We start from the raw sequence: 18,146 nt of genomic DNA, 5'->3' as shown, positions 1-18,146 counted from the left end.
AGCTCCATCCACGCCCTCAAGAAAATACTGGCAAGCTTGGGAGAGAATGTAGATAGAAAGAAACCCCAACCTATTCAGAACTGCTTTTCTAATCTTTTCTAGCTAGGACATATGAGGAGGAAAACCTTGGTTCTGATGAGATTAGTGGGAATTTTTCTTTTCTCTTCCAAGGGGCCAGGATTTTGCCCACACCTCAGGAGCCTGTGAGTCTGAAGGAGAAGGTAAAGTGCCTCTTGTCCAACTGTGCAGGCAATCACTGGGCTAAGCTGTGTGATCTGGGCATAATTCAGTATTTCTTCTCCAGCCACTGGAAAGGTGAGGGAGCTTTTGGAAAATGGATTCTGACTTAAATGTCAGAACTAGAAAATAAAAAAGTGTGACTGGATAAATGAATGGAATGAGATGATGGATTAACTCATACGTTTGCAGTTACTCACCTGGTCTCCTCCACAGTATAAAGTCACCTTCTTCCTTTCAGTGGCAGGTTTTGTTGTCACTTGTAGTTAATACTGTAATTAAATAAACATAGATTTGGCATGAAATTTATGCTGGCCTCTCTCACATTCATGGAGTAAGGAAAGAGGCACCTATCTGACCTGGCTCTGTGACACGTGGGACCAATCAGTCAAAGGTTTTGCTCTACAGAACAGTTGTTTAGATAGCAATTCACAAGATTTACAGAGGAGATAAATTATACTGGACTCCAAACCACACCATATCCCTTGCTTGTCTTAAGGTTAAAAGGGGAAAAAAACATTTATGAATGAATAGAGGACAGGATGGGAGCTGAGCTCTCTCTCCCACTCCCTCACAGACATACTTGTATGTATAGCTGGCTTATATATATATATATAGGGATTATAGCATTTAAATATACAGGGAATAGAGACTGAATCAGCTGCTGAATTTGATGGAAGCATGGGCACTCAGAAAGGTGCTGATTTAACAGCTCTTGAACTCTGTAGAGGCTCTTCAGGAGATGTTGAAGCCTCTTTGGAAAAAAGCACTTCATTTCTGTTGGTTTTGGTAGAAGAGAGCCTCAGTGGCAGCAAACATCCTGTAACAGAGTGGATTTTTTATTGTGTTAAAAAAAAAGAAAAGAAAAATCTCTGTTTTGAGCTGTTATTAATTGTCACTGTGCAATTGAAAGGTCAAACCTGATGTTCTTGCTTAAGCAGAATGCTTTGGAAAGCCAATGGAGTTTTGCCTGAGAAAATACTGGATAGAAGCATGCACAAATGTCAGCATTGGGACTGGATTTGAACTGGGTTCAGGCATTAGTTAAGAGAGTTCCAGAATAAGCTCTAAATGTTGAAAGTGCTATCTTTAAAGTGTGCTTCTACATGAGAAATATGGGGTGATAGCCTCAATTTATAAACTCCTGGGAAGAAGGAGGAAGTGGCTGGCATTTACGGCTCTGTTCCCTTGGTGCGAGGGGTGTGAGCTCCCAGGTGTCATTAAATAAGTCTGAGGTCAGGCTAAATGCTGCTGCTAAAAGTTCCAGCTGGTTGTCCACATCCTGTCCCTCCTGAGCAGGTGATATCAGGGTGACTTTCAATCCAGGCCTCTTCAGAATGTCTTGGTGTCCATTTTTTCATGGATGTGCATGAACCAGCGAGAGTGTTCACAGTGTAACAACTGTCCATGGTGCAGCAGCCAGGAAGGTGCTGGAAGAAGTGGGATTTCATTTGTTTAGCAGCTGCAGAGGCAGCTCTACTGCTCATCTCTTTCCAGCTTGAACTTTCTGTCCATACCAAAGCTCACCTGTCCTGCTCCCTGATCTTTCCTGTAGCACTTACCCTGTAGCATTCACAAGATCGTTTTTTGTGTGGCTTTTCAAGCACTGACTGAAACATTTTTTATTTTGTCTCAAGTTCCTAATTTGACCTTTGCAGATCTTGTCAGAGTAACAAATCATAGGATAAAAGAGATAATGACTGATTTTTGTGAACAACTTACACAGTGCATCCTAAATTAAATAATCAAATGTCAACAGCAAACTTCTTGTAAGTTATTCTGAGAGGGACATGGAAAACAAGTTCACAAGTCCTTTGAAATAAATCTGAAAACATCTCAAGCTACTCACAAACAAAAGAAAAGAGATGGAGATTTCCCAAGGAATTTATCATACTGCACAACTCCATTCCTGTCCAAAAGGTTGGGAACATGGACAGGCACTTCTCGCTTGTGCAATTTTAATTTCCACACAGGACAGAATCCTAAGTATTAAGTAGATTGTGGGTATATATGCCTTGAGGGATGTCTCCCAAAGGTGGAATCAGATGTTGGCAGGTCTCTTGTCACTCTAATATTGATGAATGAGACCTTTTTAGTGGTATTTCATCTGCTCAGTTATGGCTTGGTGGATGGAGACAAAGAGTATTGAGATGTTCTTAATTCTTCAAATAAGAATAATGCTGATAATATTAGAGGCTGGAAAGTCTGAACCAGATCTCAGCTATCCTTGTGGTGAAGCTTGACACAATCTCTATGTAGAGACTATTTCCATACCCTATTTAAAAAGCAAGATAAACTAGAATAATTAAGTAATTCTCCTTTGCAGCAAAAGATGAAAAAATCCAGGCTGTTCATTTTGAGAAGTGCCTTGTTCATTGTGCGCAGTTTTGTCACAGTCTAAAGATTGTGGCTGGAGTTTGCTCTGCTCTGACTGAGGAAGGTGTAACAGGAGCCAACAAACAGAAGAAGGAGGATCCCTTCAAACCAGGAGTAAGGCTGCCTTTTGAACAATGAGCTTATTTAACCAGGGTGGAAAAAATTACCCAGGAACACTGTGCATCTCCATCACTGGAAGTCTTTAAATCAAGAATGGATGTCTTTCTGATGAGCATGCTTGTTGCTACAGCAGGAGTTATAGGCTTTGAAATTCCATGGCTCGTGTCATCCAGGAAGCCAGGGTAGATGATTGCATTTGGTCTCCAGTGGCCTTCCAGTCCCTGTGAAGCATTCAGCTGGATTGCTGCTTGCAGCATGTCTGGAAGAGGAAAAGTAACATTTCTCATAGCTGGACAATAGATGACAAGTGGTTTCCACTGGAGTTACAGATCAGGGGTTTTTGAATTTTCCAGGCAATGCACTAATTTTTCAGGGAATAAAGAAACTGCCAAAGGACCTTTTGGTTATTTAAAATTTCATTACAGCATCCTTTCCACTCCTCCCCCTTGTCCTCCCCTACAAAATCAGTGTAGAGGTGAACAATGCATAAAAGTGGGGTACTGGTCCAGATATGGAAACACTGGCCCTGAACAACTGTGTTTGCATTGGGCATCATTTAAATGACATTAATTAAGTTGACTGAATTTCTCTGAGTGCTCTGAAATGACTTTTGAAAGAAAACAGGTTTCAGCAATTTGAAAAAAAAATCTATTTCATTTGCAAATGGCATAGATCGACTGAGGCTGGACATAGTGTTTATGAATTGCCACAGACACCTGAGGAACAGGATCTACACAGCCACTTCCAAACTTCATTGCCAGAATCAGCCAATTCCTACAGAGCTCCTGATCTGATATACCTGGTAATGGTAAATATTATGTATGCAAAAGAGAAGAAACAAACAGGCATTCCTTGGTGGTGTTCTTCTGCAAATAGACAAGCATTGTGCACACACTTGTAGCAGCCCATAGCCAATTAATTAAACCACAGAGTATCTGCAAATATTTACCTCATGGCTGGGGGTTGAAAAAGCTATAATGTAAATAGCTTACTGCATAAAATAGATCTGATTTACATTTCAGCAGATGTGTTGGTGAGAGTAAATGATGGGGAAAGAAAAGGAAGAGGAAAAAGCTAAAATGAAAACAAATAGATTATGTTTCCAAAATCCTACCAAGTATGCGATGCACTGAAATGATCAGACTCTTAACTGCTTGTAAATCTGCCTGGACTGGGGTTGTGAAATTATTTTTAGGGTGACAGCAGAAGCCTTTCTAATGCTACCATTGGGGCACTGTGTCAGCTGAGTAAGAAGCAGCAAGAATGGCATAAAAGTCAAGCGGGCAATCTGAGAAGGAGGCAGTTTAGCAGTACAAAAATTTCTGTCCAAGAAGAGGAAGTATCCTGATGTAATTGTATTTATAACCTGTGAGCTTCTGAAATCCTAGGGAGAGTACATCTGAGGACAGTGCTGTGGCTGTACATGGCCCAGCTAGGAGCTATTTCATTTCTGAGGAAGAACATCAAGAATTCTTGCTCAGCTGCTTAATAGAGTGTGTCAGAGCTCTGCTGTCCTCTGTGGAAGTGGTCCCTTCCCAGCACAACAGTTCTGCATCCAGTCCAGCCAACCTCAAATATCCCCCCGGGTCGTATCTTATACTTTCATAAATCTTAAACTTGGTTTCAAATGAAAGAGCTTCAAATAAATGTCTTTCTGTTATTTTTATTTCCCGTCTGGTTTGGAAGTTTGGAATTGGTAGGGAATAAGGTTTTTGTGGTCTTGGAAGCATGCTTTCTCCTGTTGGACATTTGGCACTCCTCATGTATCAGCCTGAGCCATGGTGGCAGCAAGGAGGACCTTGGAAGAGGAACAAAGCAGGAGAAGATACCATTGTGGAGGAGTTGTGGAGGTTGGAAGAGTTGCACAGACAGATTGTGGGTACATATTAGGATCTGAGGTTGGGTTTTTTTAAGGCACTGAGTGAAAAAGTGGGAGACTGCAGAAGCTCAGCAGAGCATTTCTGCTGACATCCTCAGCTGGGGAAGCGTTAACAATGTTGACACAGACTGTCAACTTCTGGTTTCAGATTCACTCCTCCAGGATGAGAGACAGGAGTTCACATCCCTCAGACATTGTTTCAAGCTGTCTACAGGCTAGAGAAGATAACAGTGCATCAGCTTACATTTTTATGGGTTTGCTTGTAATTACAGGAAAGGAAAATTGAGGTTTTGAGTGTTGATTTCAGTGGGAGCAGAAATGCAGAGGCACTTCTGAAAATCTTGTCTACAGTTTATTTTGAAAATGGAACTGTAAGTTTTTAATCTCAGTTCTGTGAAAAATGTCAAAGATGGAAAAAAATATTAAGTCCTGCATGTGTGCAGAAATAGATGTGACAGTTCGACCTGATTAATTCTGAAGAAAAGCAGCACAGCCTTATGCAAATGAAATTTCTCAAAAGTACATGAAGACCTGAAAAGTTACGCTAAGGGAGGTTAAAACTGGCTTTGGAACATCAAATTCAAAAGAACTTCTTACTTAACTTTGTGAATTGTAACAATTCCGTTTCTTCAAGATACTCAAACAAATTGAGCTTTGTCTTCCAGGCCAATGGAAATATATTATCCAGTGCTGTTGTGAAGTAAAATGGCTCCAGCAACTTTATGGAAAGGGGGAAGGTTCCCAGGCTTTCTGTTCCCAATCCGGTTTAGTTTCAAGCCCCATGCTCAGTTTCACTTTCATAGTGTGCCCTAAGAGAAAATGTAATTTAGACTCGAGCTGCATTCACAAGTTAATGGCACTGACTGTAATCCTTCAAGATGATGGATACTGGAATTTCACCCCCTTTACAGGAGGAATTGCATTTCTCAATGTCACATAAGGGAGAGAAACAAACATGCAGGAACAGCAACTGGCCCTCAAATCTTTGAAGGTGGATGTGTGTTGCCAAAGCTGAAGTAATTTTCCTGCCAGAAATCATTGTGACAGAAAGTTAGAACTCCTGTATCTGTGCCCTTTGTACTGTGCTGACCTGGTTAAAGATACCATTCTGTGTATTGGAGAAAAATCCGGGAATTGTGGGGGAGGCAGAGGGGTCCTCAAGCACGTGAGGGTTTGTCTCTTGAAGTAAAGGAAAAGCTTAGATACAGAGCCCAGTTTTTGTTGTCTGTCCATTGCATTCTGCATGTTGTGAGTTCTCAGCAAGTGTTAGAACACCAGTATTTATTTGTTTGGGCTGGTTTTGCAGTATTGTACCTGCTTTTGCCTTCTTTTGCATGGGCTGATTTACTGCTGTTGCTTTGCTACACATTCACCCCTGTGCTGGTCACATGAGGAGGTCTGTCCTGAAAGGTGATATCCTCAGAAGATTCTGCAGGAGCCTTTGAAGATAATAAAAGGATGGGCTTGCCTGCAAGAGGTGAGTGGAAGGATGAGACAGAGCCATTCTGATCTTTTCCATCAGCAGTACCAACAGCAGTAGCAAGAACGGAGGCCTAAGAGGGATCTTCTTTTCAGAAACAACACAGGGAAAGTTATTACACTTAGAGTAACAGAACCACAGACCCAGACTCTGCATCCATGTCCTCTGAGGGAGCTACATGGGAAAGGTCACTCTGTCACTTTGAGACTGTTGGATGGGCACAGTCCTTACACTTAGGCTCAGCACCATCAAACACAGCAAAGGTCAGAAACACCTGAAAATATTGAAAGCAACAGCTGGTAGAGCAACAGCAGAACAAAAAGCAGGTGGAAGCAGCTGTGTGTGCTGCTAATGGATCCACTCTGTGTCTCCTTCTGAGGTGCACATCACACTCATGGATATATAAATATAAGGGTTTAGCCTTTCAGACAATCAGCACTCAGCCCTGGGGACTAACTCTGCGTGGGCTGGGTGTCTGTTGTACTCAGAAGGAGCTGCTTGCCTTCACCAGGTGATTTCTCTTCCAGATGACAGTTATCCATTCAGTGTTACTGGGATCAGTACACAGAGATGTTTTATGTCACCATAGGGGGTCTTATGGCCAAAGACAGAGCTGAAACCTCTGGGCTGTGTTGCTGGACCTCACTGCAGCTTTGTCAGGGTGAAGTACGAGGTGTTACTGTGATGATGTGGTAGGGGCAGCATCCCCAGGAAGCTGGACAAGAATACTGAGTGGAATATATTAGTAGGTTCTCATGCCCTGTTATTGCTGATATATCTAGTCTGAGGCATATCCCATTGTCCTAAATTGTTGCAGTGTTGGCTGAGGCCTGGTGTTTTTCCATGGATTTACATGTGGCTGCCATGATGTGGAGGAGCTGAGGGGGTCATGCAATCAGGTGATTTTCCTGAGCAGTAGTGAGCATGGGGTCTTGGTAGATACCTGTGTTCTCTGCTCTCCTCAGGTGTCCCCCTCCAGAAAAACTCCTTACCAGTAGTTTTGTTTTGTTTTTTTTTTTTTTTTCTTTAAACAGGCAAAGAATAATACCAGGGGAAAAAACCTACAATAAAAGGAAGGCTACTTCTTTGGTGTTTTGGGAAACATTTTTGTGAAAAGACTTTTAACATTTGTTTTTGCAAAGAGATACCTTAAAACACTGACAATTGACAAACAGGCTGGAGTAGGGAACTGGATTATATCAAGACTGCTTGGTGATGTCCCATTGACATTTGGTGTCACAGCTCCATTAATCAAAAATATTTTGGAGGAAATTCTTCCTGGTTCATTCATGCACAAATAATTTACACTGGGAGCAGTGGGTCTAAACCTCTTTGGCAGCCTGAATGGAGGAGCATGATGAACAGCTAGGCTGGCTCCTGAGTGACCAGACACTCACTGCTTTACCAGGGCTCTCCTTTTTTCCAGGTATGCAGTTCGTCTGTTGTGCCTGGAGGGAGCTCACAGTAGATATTTGTGAATGATAAAATAAAAGGGGGCTGAGGGCCCAGAGACTGAACAGAGGATCTGAGGTGAAAGAAAGCTCAGTTGTTCACCTTCCTGTGCCTGATACGTGGTTTGTCAATTAGGCAGCAGAAGCTGAGCTGGTTGTATATTGACCTACAAGCATTAAACAACTGGCTGAGAGCCATATCCTGTGAAGTCTGTACTGTCCTTTTGATTTGAAAAGCAGCACCACAGTTGTGGTTCCACTTAGGGTTTTTGAAACACAGGCTTTAGTTTAAAAAAAAAAAGAAAAAAGGGAAAGAAAAGTATCTTTCACCAGGTGCACTTTGACTGTTTATTTGGAAAAAATAAAAAGGGGTTTGCACAGAAAAATCCATAGTGTTCCAAGGGTTATTAACATGCATGGCCATGCCTGGCTTGACCGTGCAGTGTGCTCCTAGACAGAATGACAAAGCTGGAAAAATGAAGTCAAGGAAATATGAGCTGATTTATTTTTTATGTGTAACAAGCTAAACCTTGATCCAGTGCATCTGTGGAGCAAAAGAATATTTATTCAGTTCCACCATCGAAAACACTGAGAAACACGAGGTGAGTGTGAATTGTCTCAGCTGAACTCATGTATTCTCCAGACATAATTAAACACTGGCCCAATTTTTAATGTGGGCTACTTAATTGGATGTCAGAAATTCCACATTTGGAGGTTCAGTTTGACCTTTAGTTACATAAAAGAAGCATTTAAGAGTCTCCAGTGAGTGTCAGTGTCTGAATGCAGATGCCTTATTTGAAAACTGTGCTCCTTTACAGAGATGCATTCCAGGAGGAGGAAGCCCTGATCCTGCAAACACTTTGGAGCAGGCTCCAGCTTGCTGGCAGTACCTCCAGCTCGCTGGAATCCACTCATTCCAGGGCATGGCACGCTGGTAAATACTAGCAGATGGGAAAGCAGTTGTAGGATTCAAAATTGGCATGAGCTTTTTCTCCCATCTAAATGCATATACATTTGTGAATATACTTTAATTTCAAGGTGAAAGCCCAGAAATGAAAGCTCAGGTAACCATCTCTCTCAAATGCCTGAGGATTTGCTGAGGAAACATCTAATCAGTTACAGTGAGACTTTCATTGAGTGGTGGAGCCTGGTGTGACCAGGTGAAAAATGGGACTTTGGTATATACACAAGGTCATTTCTGATCCAGCCAGCCCAGAGGAGATAATACCACTGAAACCTGACAAGATCAGCTGGATTTCCATCCACCTAGGACAGAAGCAGAGGATGTGGGCAGGTATTCTTAATCACAGCTATTGGAGATGTTGCTCATGCCTAGTGAAGTGTCCTGAAGGAGCACTTCACTTCTGTGATAAGGAAGTCCTAAAACACATGAAACTGTTTGGTCAGTGCAGCTTTATCTACGCCCCAAGACCTGGAGAGACTCTTGCAGCTCCTGCTGCTCAAACTTGTCTCCTGCCAGTGCATGGCAGAACGAGGTTAAAGCCATGGAAGCAGGCAATGCACACACTGCCAGCATGGCTCCAGCCTAGGCTCCTGTAGGATTGGCCTCACAGGTAACACAGATCCCAAAGGTGTCTCAGAGATCCCTTTGCACATGGGCTGTGATTCCCTTTCTGTGGTTAAAAAATACGCTTATTACACCAGGAAATTAACTCATCAAGGGAAATGTTTTCCTGGCTGGGTATTGGATGCTGGGAGCTGCTTACAAGGTTTAGGAATGAAGTGAGAATCTCCAGACTTAGGCTGGATATGGATGTGCAGCTCCCTGTTTGCTATGATGTTATACTGAAGCATCCAAACTGATGTTCTTCTTCCCATACTGATTTGTCTGGTCACCTCAATTCAGGTGAAAAATGTAGTTTTAAGGGTAAAAGTGTCATCAGTTAAAGGCATTGCTCTCTGAAGTGTGTTCCTCACTTGCCAATTGCTACTTGGCAGGAACGAGCAGGCAGGGTCATTAGTGTGGCACTTTCTGGAGAAGGATGCAATGCACTCCGTACAAACTGCAAAATCCAGGAGTGCCAGACTACCAGTGTAGAGCTTTTCATTTGCTGAGCCACAGGGATAGTAAAGATCTGCAGATAATTTCTCAACTTTAAACAAATGTTCTTTCTGTGTATGGCTCGCAATTCACCCAGGGCAAATGTCCACAAGAAAACAAAACTCAGTGAAAACTGGGCTGTCAGTCAGCACTGAGTGTGCTCTCTAACTTGAATTACATCCATGTTACTCACAAGGGCAACTGTGTATATGTAAAACAATTTGAACTGGCTAGCCTAATTATATAAAGTACTCAAGCAAACAGGTAATTCCCCAGGAAAATTATGTTTGTCTTTAAAATTAATCCTTTCTCTCACTGTATCTGTTTTTAGAAAAAGTTTCACAGATAAAGAAATGGAGGTTCTTTCCAGGCACAAAAAAATAGTGCATAGAAAATAATACCTGGATTGGGTGAATGTAGTATTTTGATCATCACCTATGGAATATGCAGGGGAGCAATCTGCAGTTTTGGTGTTCTAATGGTTCTTAAATCACAAGTTGATGCTTGCAATATTATGACCAAGGCTTCAAAAGTAAAGACAGTTTTAAATATTTTTAAGCAAAAATAACTTAGGGTTCATATTTCCAAGTTTTTGTCTGTCATTCTGTGGACTAAAGGAACTGAGAGCTCTGTGGAGCTAAAAGGAACACTGAAATTCTCAAGATTCTCTTTTTTTTTTTCAATTTTTGCCTATTTTTGGAAAATGCCCAGCCAGTATCAGAAGAAGTAGCAAAAACCCATGAGTGTGACAATCCTCTTGTCACACCGCATTTCCTGCACTTATGTTTTTCAAACAGATGATGGCCCTGCTGAGAGGGTGAGACTGTGTACAAATGTTTGTGGTTCAGAGCCCAGTTTTCCAAAGAGAAGTCCAGAACACACAATACGTCACCTGTTTGTACTCCAGCTCCATGAGGCAACGAAGACAGAATTATCCAGCCTTTCCAGATCAGCTCTCCCGTGGGGCTTTAGAGCTCAGTTTTGGTCTCTGCAACACACAAAAATGTTTCCCCACATGAATTAAAATATTACTTCTTGGCTGTACAGCGTGCTACAGGCTTTATCCACTGGTGTTACACTTTTATACTGTTTTAACCATTCCCAAACTAAGGTGGGGAGATGGGCTTGCCAGCATAGTATTAGTCTGCCTTTGGCTCAGAAAGTGTTTGCATTTCTTGTTATTACTGCTAAGCAGATTATTCACCATTTATGTGAAGACAATTTATCATGTCCTGTAATATACCTAATGAGAGACTGAGGGGATTTTGCCAAGTGAGGTTTCTCTACCTTCAATTTAGATAATTTTTATGCCTGACTTTGGGAGCAGGGGAAGTCAGACCCAGTGTGGATGCTTTTATTTGATGTTATGTGAGTTCAGAGCCCAGGTGAGTACCTGGGCATGGCAAAAGAAGGTTTGCTGCTGTCTCTAGTAGCACTGGAGAGTATCCAATGAATGGTACAAAGGCTTTGCTACAGTTAGGACTGACATTGGCATGGAGCTCTTCCTCTTTGCCTTTCTGCTAGAACTGCCTTCCAGTTTGTGAAGGGAAAGCTTGGCCTGTGAGAATGAACAACTCTGTGACAGTACACAGGTTCTGTGGGCTGCCAGTCAGCAGAGAATCAGCCAGTGCCACACATGCCAGTGGGAATGTGGGCATCCTGGCTGGGGCATCTATTGCCTGCCTTCCCACTTGTGCTCCCCTGGCCCTGCTCTGTGGGCGTGCCTGACACAAAGGCCAGGAGCTGGCTCCTGGACATGGAGCAAGTCCAGCAAAGGTAGAATGGCACAATCCTTCTCCCATGTCAGATTGCTGAGCATCGACCTGGAGGGAGCACAGAGTGTGACTATTGCATACAGCAATGGAGAAGCTGGCTGTGGGGAGGTCAGCATTTTATTCCACTTTCCACATGCTTAGGTATTGTGCACTTCCATTGATTATTACTGCATCTTTAGCATTTACAACTCTTTCTAGTTCTCTGGTTGTAAAAGGTCCTTGGCCAGGTGGCTCTCAGCCAGGTGGCTTTCAGCTCTCAAGTGATATTTATATGAGAGACAAGCTGTGGTCATATTTTCAGACGCATTGTGGTCACACTTTCAGTCAGGAATTAGGGCAAGAATGAGACCATTCTTTCCCCCTCTCTAGTTGGAGATGTTGTTCAGAGCACCTTTCTGGTGTCGTTTCATGTCTGTTCATTTTGGTGTGGGCAGTGGCTGGTGTCAGTCACGCTGCTGTGTCAGTCCAGCAGAAAGCCCAGACGAGGAGGGGAATTGATGGCCATGCTCAGCCCCAGAGAGAGCACACAGTGAGAATAAATGGAGGAGCAGGCTACTCGGAGCCACTGAGTGTGCCCTTTGTGCAGCCCACTGTGATTTTTGGCTTTTGGAGGCAAGGAGGTGGGCAAACTAGAGCGAGGGAGAGATACTTCACTAGCCAGCTCCAAGCTGGCCTTTGCCAAGAGAATAAGTGCAAACGGAAACCCAATCGTATACAACCGCATGTTGAATGTCAAGGGATGGAAATGTTGTAAGAGTCAGAGTCCATGTTTGCTTTCTTGGTGTGTTCTTTTCCATGCTTCCTTGAAGAGGAAAATGGAATTTAGGATGGGGAAAAGACAGAGCTGGCAGTACTGATAAAGCAAAACACACATGGACACTACCTGACAATAATATGCATTTAGCTGCCAGCAGAGGGAATGCTAAATAAGCATGGATCTCTTACCAAGTGCTTCTGGCTGGATTTATTTTGGTTTAGGTTTTTTTTTTCCTTCCCTCAGTGTTTTTGCTAATCATAAGCTGTGGCACGAAGAATATTTGATTCTGTTGAAAGGATGTGTAGTTTTCTGGGTGGTAGGAGTGGGGTAGCCAGGCATACTACAGAGGAGAAATGTCCTAAAGCAAAGGTTTTAAAGCATTTTGTGTCCATCTGAGCAAGCACTTTGTGCTGTTGGGACTTCAGAGAGAGTTTTACCACTGAGCAAAGGTTTTAGGGTCTTCTCTGTGCATACATTTTCAGTGCCAGAACTCTGTGGTTCAGCAAGGTCGATCCGGTTATGCCAGGATAAATTCCAATAAAATTTGTTTTGCTGATATACCTTTATTGATTTTTAAGATCTAAATGCATGATGCTGTTTTGAAAACCCAGTGAACCTTCTGGAAAAGCTGTGGAGTCTGGACCTCTGGAAATACCTTTGTGGAATATCCTTGTTCCTATTGTTCTGCACTGTGGTCACCTCTGTCTGCTTCTGGAGGCATCTGCTGTAACCTAGAGGAATTTATTGGCAGGAACCAGGACAAAGTTCTCAATCTGATTATTTTAATCCCTGTTTTATTTTTGGAGAGATGACTGCAAAGAAGCAATGTGGCTTCCCCAGTGAAGCTGTGTTCTTTGGCATTGCCTTAGGAGTCCCATTAGCTGCTCAAATTAAAAGGTTCTGGTGTGTTACTAGAACAGCTGTTTTCATTAAACTCACTCATTTAGGATACAACAAATAAGCCTTTAATCTAATGTGTTGATCAGTGACAAGTCAGCAAGTTCATTGAACGTGTTACCAGCTGAGGAAATGTGTGTTTGCTGCTGCTTGGTCTAAACAAAGGTTTTTTCTTTGTTGCATTGGAAATATTCTCCAAATTGTGAAGAGGGTCCTGTCCCCAGACTCATTTTGGGTCTTATCTGCCATTATATGTGAAAAAAATGTTATAGCTCACAGGTAAGAATTGTTGTGGCTTATCAGTAATCTGTACCTGTTTCAGTTGGATTTGATGGGACACAAATGTGGAGCTAGGGATTTCTTTTTTACTCTCCTTCCACACCCCCTCCCCCCACTTTTCAATGTAAAAAGGCTAAAAAAAATTCTAAAGTAATTTTGCAAATAGCAGCCAGATTATAGTAGTGTTTTCTTCTTTCTCCTGCTACTCTGAAAATTAACTCAATTTCTTTTTCTTTGCACACTGGACATGAGGCTGAAACAAATACTCCTTTTACAGTAACCATGGCTGTCACATGTAAGAACCAAAGTCTTGCGGGTCTTTGGGATTCGGATTTGGGAGGAAAAAGTGGTGGCACTAATCACAGCCTTGGCATTTTAAACTGAGAGCTGTGGTCTTTTAGGGTCATGTCTACCCAAATGATCTTCAACTAGCAGTTAAGAGCAGTGCTGTTTGTATTTTCCAGCCTGATTCTACCTTTGATGGTCTGGTTTTCTCTACCTGCGTGCCCAGGAAAAGACAGCCCTGTGTCACTTCAGGTTGGGTAAGTTTTCTTTGGGATGGCCTTAAGGTGAAAACCCAAAACCTAACATGAATCCATACCAAACCAAATAAATCTGAAGATCCATCTGTATCCTGGTATCTCTGAAAAATGGCAAAAGCTTGGAGTATCCTAGGACACCAATCCAGTGAGTATATTTTATATGAAGGAGCAGTTTTGTGGTGTCTTGGTGCATTTCCCACAAATCTAATTAAAGATAATGCTAGTGTTAAAAATGCCCCCAAAGAAGCAGATGTGGATGTACTGACTCCCAGTCCAGTGTTGATTCTGCCTTTTTTTTGGTCTACATCAAGGCCCTCAAAACAGCAGGCCTAGAAATTGGTGTTTCCTTCCTTGAAGCAGCAGCTGGACAGTTTGACTTCTGATCACTGCTAAAGGTGAGTTTCCACCCTGGATTGAAGACCACTGTGTACAGGTGGGTGTCCACAAAAATAAACTCCTGGTCTTGCACTTCACACATTGCACTTGCTTATACAACTTTTCATTTCTCTGCATATTTAGGAGTAGTTTCCATATGAAATATTTAATAATTTGAGCTGCTGTGAAACTGAAAACTCATCTTCAAAGTTAAAAAACTAAAAGAAATCTGGTATGTTGTTGTTATTGTCATTGTTATGTCAGCATAATAGAAAACTATAATCACTTTTATAGCTGAGAACTACACTTTGCATGGTTACAAAGGCTGCTGGAGGTCAAAGAAATGGAACAGTCCTTTTGGGAAGCACTTTAAAATCCAGAGGTGGTGTACTGGTGTTTTTTTAAGGTCTTTAAGCAGAACTGTTCTCTTGCTATTCCCACTTCTAAGCCTGTCCCTTTTCTCCCCAAACTGGCTGCTTAATAGAATTTAGATATTGAAGTTCAAAGCTTCAGTAATCATGAAAAATATAAAGTGCTAGGTATGTTTTTTGCCAAATACATATGCTTGTACTGAAAAATCCTAAATGCAGGTGCTTTTGGGACCTGATCTGTTATCCTAGTGATGGGTATAGCAGGCCAGTGTCTGAGGATCAAACATGAGGGTTATACTTTGATACTTGTATGATCTTGCAACCCCCATATTCCACAACATTAACACATATTGGAACAAGCAGTCCCACTGTGATCAGACTGTGTATGATTGACAGAAACATAATTTTGCCAAAATGGAATAATCTAAAGGATTGGAAGTGATCTAAAGCAGGAAGGAGCAGGGCATTGCTTTCCAAAGGCCTCTGCTGAAGGTTTTCTCACATCAATTGTCATGACAATAGGTGGCACCCTCATGCCAATAAATATCATGCTGGACGGAACTAGGCTTCCTTGCCCTCTTTCTTTAACCAAAATCATTGGAATTGAAAGCAAAAGCAACTCATGAAAGCAGAATATTCTTTAGGGAAAGGAGAGACATGCCTGAAAAATAAAAATGTAAACTCCATTCTGTTGATTTTAAGATAAGACTGAACTACTAGATCAGCATAAAAGTAAACTGCTGTTCTGTTGAGGCAATTGAGGATTTTGAGTGTGGGCCTGTACTGAGCAATGCAGCCAGACTGTGTCATCCTGTGCTTTATAGCTGAGGATTTTGAGCCCTTAGGGATTATTTCAGAAGAAACAAGGTGTGTCCTGTTTTATTTGCTGTGTTACACAAAGCCTTGGGTGCATGGGATATCCAGGCAGTCTGGAAGCTCACAGCTGCACAAAGTCAGAAAGGGAATCTTGAAAGAAAATACTTCTCTCAGTTGAATTTTTGTCACTTTTACTTCCAATGTGAGTCAAAATCTGGAAAAAAATATTAACCAGACATTGTCAAGCCACAGGCATCTTGGCTTGTGGTTTGGATAAATGTCCAGGTCATTTCTTACTCTATCCTGAACAAATCTTATTCCCTGCTTCTCTGCTGAGATAGAGAGGAGGTTAGGAAGTTAAAAAAGCCTAAATGCATTGTAGAACAGTGAAAGGTCACCACATACTAGGAAGTGTGAAAGACACCTGCTTTTGTTGATTTTGGTGATATAGCTGGCCATGAGGAGTTTTGCTAAGCCTAGATTCTATGCATTTTTTTATTTTCATGAAAATGGTGTTTAAAGATCTGATGTAATTCCAAGGACATAAATTGTCTTAGGCCTGCAGGTGGCCCATAAAATTTGCAAAGCCTTGGCCATTTATAAGCTGGAATTGGAACAGAAAAAGCTTCAGGATTCATTGAACTTTGCTAGCCTTGGCAATGTCTCTGTTACACTTTTACAGAGATTTTGCTTCATCCTTACCTTGCAAAAGTAACATCTTAGAATGGTAAAGCCAAACTAAAGGGGAAAAAGAATTGATGGAGTGAATGAGGTTCCATTCTAATTTGAGTCTTACTTAACGAAGGTGTTCTCTTAGCTAAAGTTTTGCTGAAGTAGCTATGATGTTCTAGGGAAAATGACAATTTCCAGTGTTTCAGGAAATGTTTCTTCTTTGGACCTCTCTTCATTTCCCTTTCATCATCTCGTGCTGATTTTTGCAAAGGTTTTTGTGCAAAGCAGTGTCATCCCTGGACAAATTATATTCCTTGGGATGAGTGCTGTCTCCAGGTTTTGATGCCAAAATGGAATTGTTGTTTTCTGCTTAGCATTTGCCCCTGAGCAGGTCTGGTTTTAGGCAGGTTACAGATCCAAAAGGAACCAAGAGAATCCTGCAAGTCACTTAAGTCTGTCACATTGCATTTAAATGATATGAAATGAAAATGCTTTACCAAGCACTCATCTTGCACTGACAAGTACCCTGATGCCCCTGTTAAGTGTTTCTATTCCTTGAATTTCACAGATGGGAAAACTCATTCTGTTCCCCAGGATGCAACTCCTGTCCTGAAAAATCTAAACAAGTTGGACATTTTTTTGTCCCACATCTAAGTCTTAGGTTGGGACAGTGACCTGCAGTCCTTCAGAGCAGCAGCATCATTCTTTGTAGCCTCACTGGGAATGAGGAGGATTCTGCTTCGTTATGTGCTTTCTCCATCCTGAAGTGGAAACAGATTGTGCAAAAAGTGTTATCAGAACACCACCAGCCTTTTCCTCCTGTGAGCAGCAGGCTTCCAAAGGGAAGCAGTAGCTGCTGAGGATCATGTTTAATTCTTAGAGGGTAGGGGGAACACTGTCTCATTCCTATTTCTGGTCTCTCCCTGGGTAAAGACCAGGCTGTAGGGAGAAACTTCTGTGCTGCCTGGATGTCTCACTGCAAGCTCCCAACAAAATACTCCAGGGCAGCAATATTGGTGGGAAACTCACCTGATGGAACAAGAGAATCAGGCAGTCACAGGTCCAGTATAACAGAGAGAACCAGAGAGTTTCATTTGTTAATGTTTCTGTAGTCTCTCTCAAAACCCTTTTGATTTCATTTAGTCAATTAAGTAGAATTCTTTCATTTTCCCACTTTATCTTTTGCAAACATCTAAGTGCATCATCAACTGCAGATGTGATTAATACATCCTATTATTTGCACTTCACCTTAACCTGGCTTTCATTAATGAATGATTTTGTGATTGCTCAGTCAGGTGCTCCTGGGATGGCAGATCTGTTCTCAAAGATGTCCTAGCAAGGCCCAGCTTCCTACAACAGTCACCAGAGTATCCAAAGGATAACAGATTCCTTGTGCACTCTTTCTCTCTTTGCTCTCAATGGGAGAGAATTTGGAATGTCTGAGGCATGCTGGCATTGGTGCTGGCATCATATTCTGCCATTTCCATAGTTTTCTTTCAAGTTGTATTATTGAGTTTTTTCACAATGTGTCGCTTGTTTTGCTTTTCATATCTGGATATAGAAGGCATTAATTTCTACTGGTTACTATAAGAAGATAGTTCTAACAGTCCAAAATTTAGGAGTTACCAGTATTTACAGAAGTAAATACCATAAACCATAAACACTTGAAGAACCCTTCCTCATAAGAAAGAAGGGGCTTATTTACAGCTCATCTGTACATACACAAAGTATTAAGTATTCTGCCTTTTTGATCCTCGGGTCAAATTTTGTGTTATAAACCCCAAACAGATTGTGTGGTTTGCACGGAGTTGTAAAACTAAATGAAGCACATTCAAAATACATTTTTGGTCTTAATTCAATTTTCCAAATCCATGTATTAAACACGAATATAACAGCCCAGGTTTCAAAACCAACAATGTTCTCCTTAGAAACCAGCATCTTTGTTTGCAGAGGAGCTCCCAGGATTACAGTGCTCTCATGGCACCCTGAGGTGGGTGTGGGTGGTGGGACCCTGGCCTTCACGGAGCACTGGGAGAGCTCAGGACCTTGAGAGCAAC

The 18,146-nt window shown here is 41.9% G+C and overlaps 1 long non-coding RNA gene across 1 annotated transcript in view; it reads left to right on the top strand.

The window, feature by feature from the left end:
- The window catches only part of LOC135298258 (uncharacterized), a 44,685-nt gene that overhangs the window by 16,870 nt on the left and 9,669 nt on the right, over positions 1-18,146 (top strand). The window contains exons 5-6 of the long non-coding RNA XR_010360271.1: positions 13,778-13,855; positions 14,167-14,250. This is a non-coding gene — a long non-coding RNA (uncharacterized LOC135298258). The remainder of the gene's footprint in view (positions 1-13,777; positions 13,856-14,166; positions 14,251-18,146) is intronic.

Source organism: Passer domesticus, chromosome 3, assembly GCF_036417665.1.
Source record: "Passer domesticus isolate bPasDom1 chromosome 3, bPasDom1.hap1, whole genome shotgun sequence".
Taxonomy (NCBI): Eukaryota; Metazoa; Chordata; class Aves; order Passeriformes; family Passeridae; genus Passer; species Passer domesticus.
Note: the sequence above shows the minus strand (reverse complement) of the source record. Positions and strands in the feature narration are given on the sequence as shown.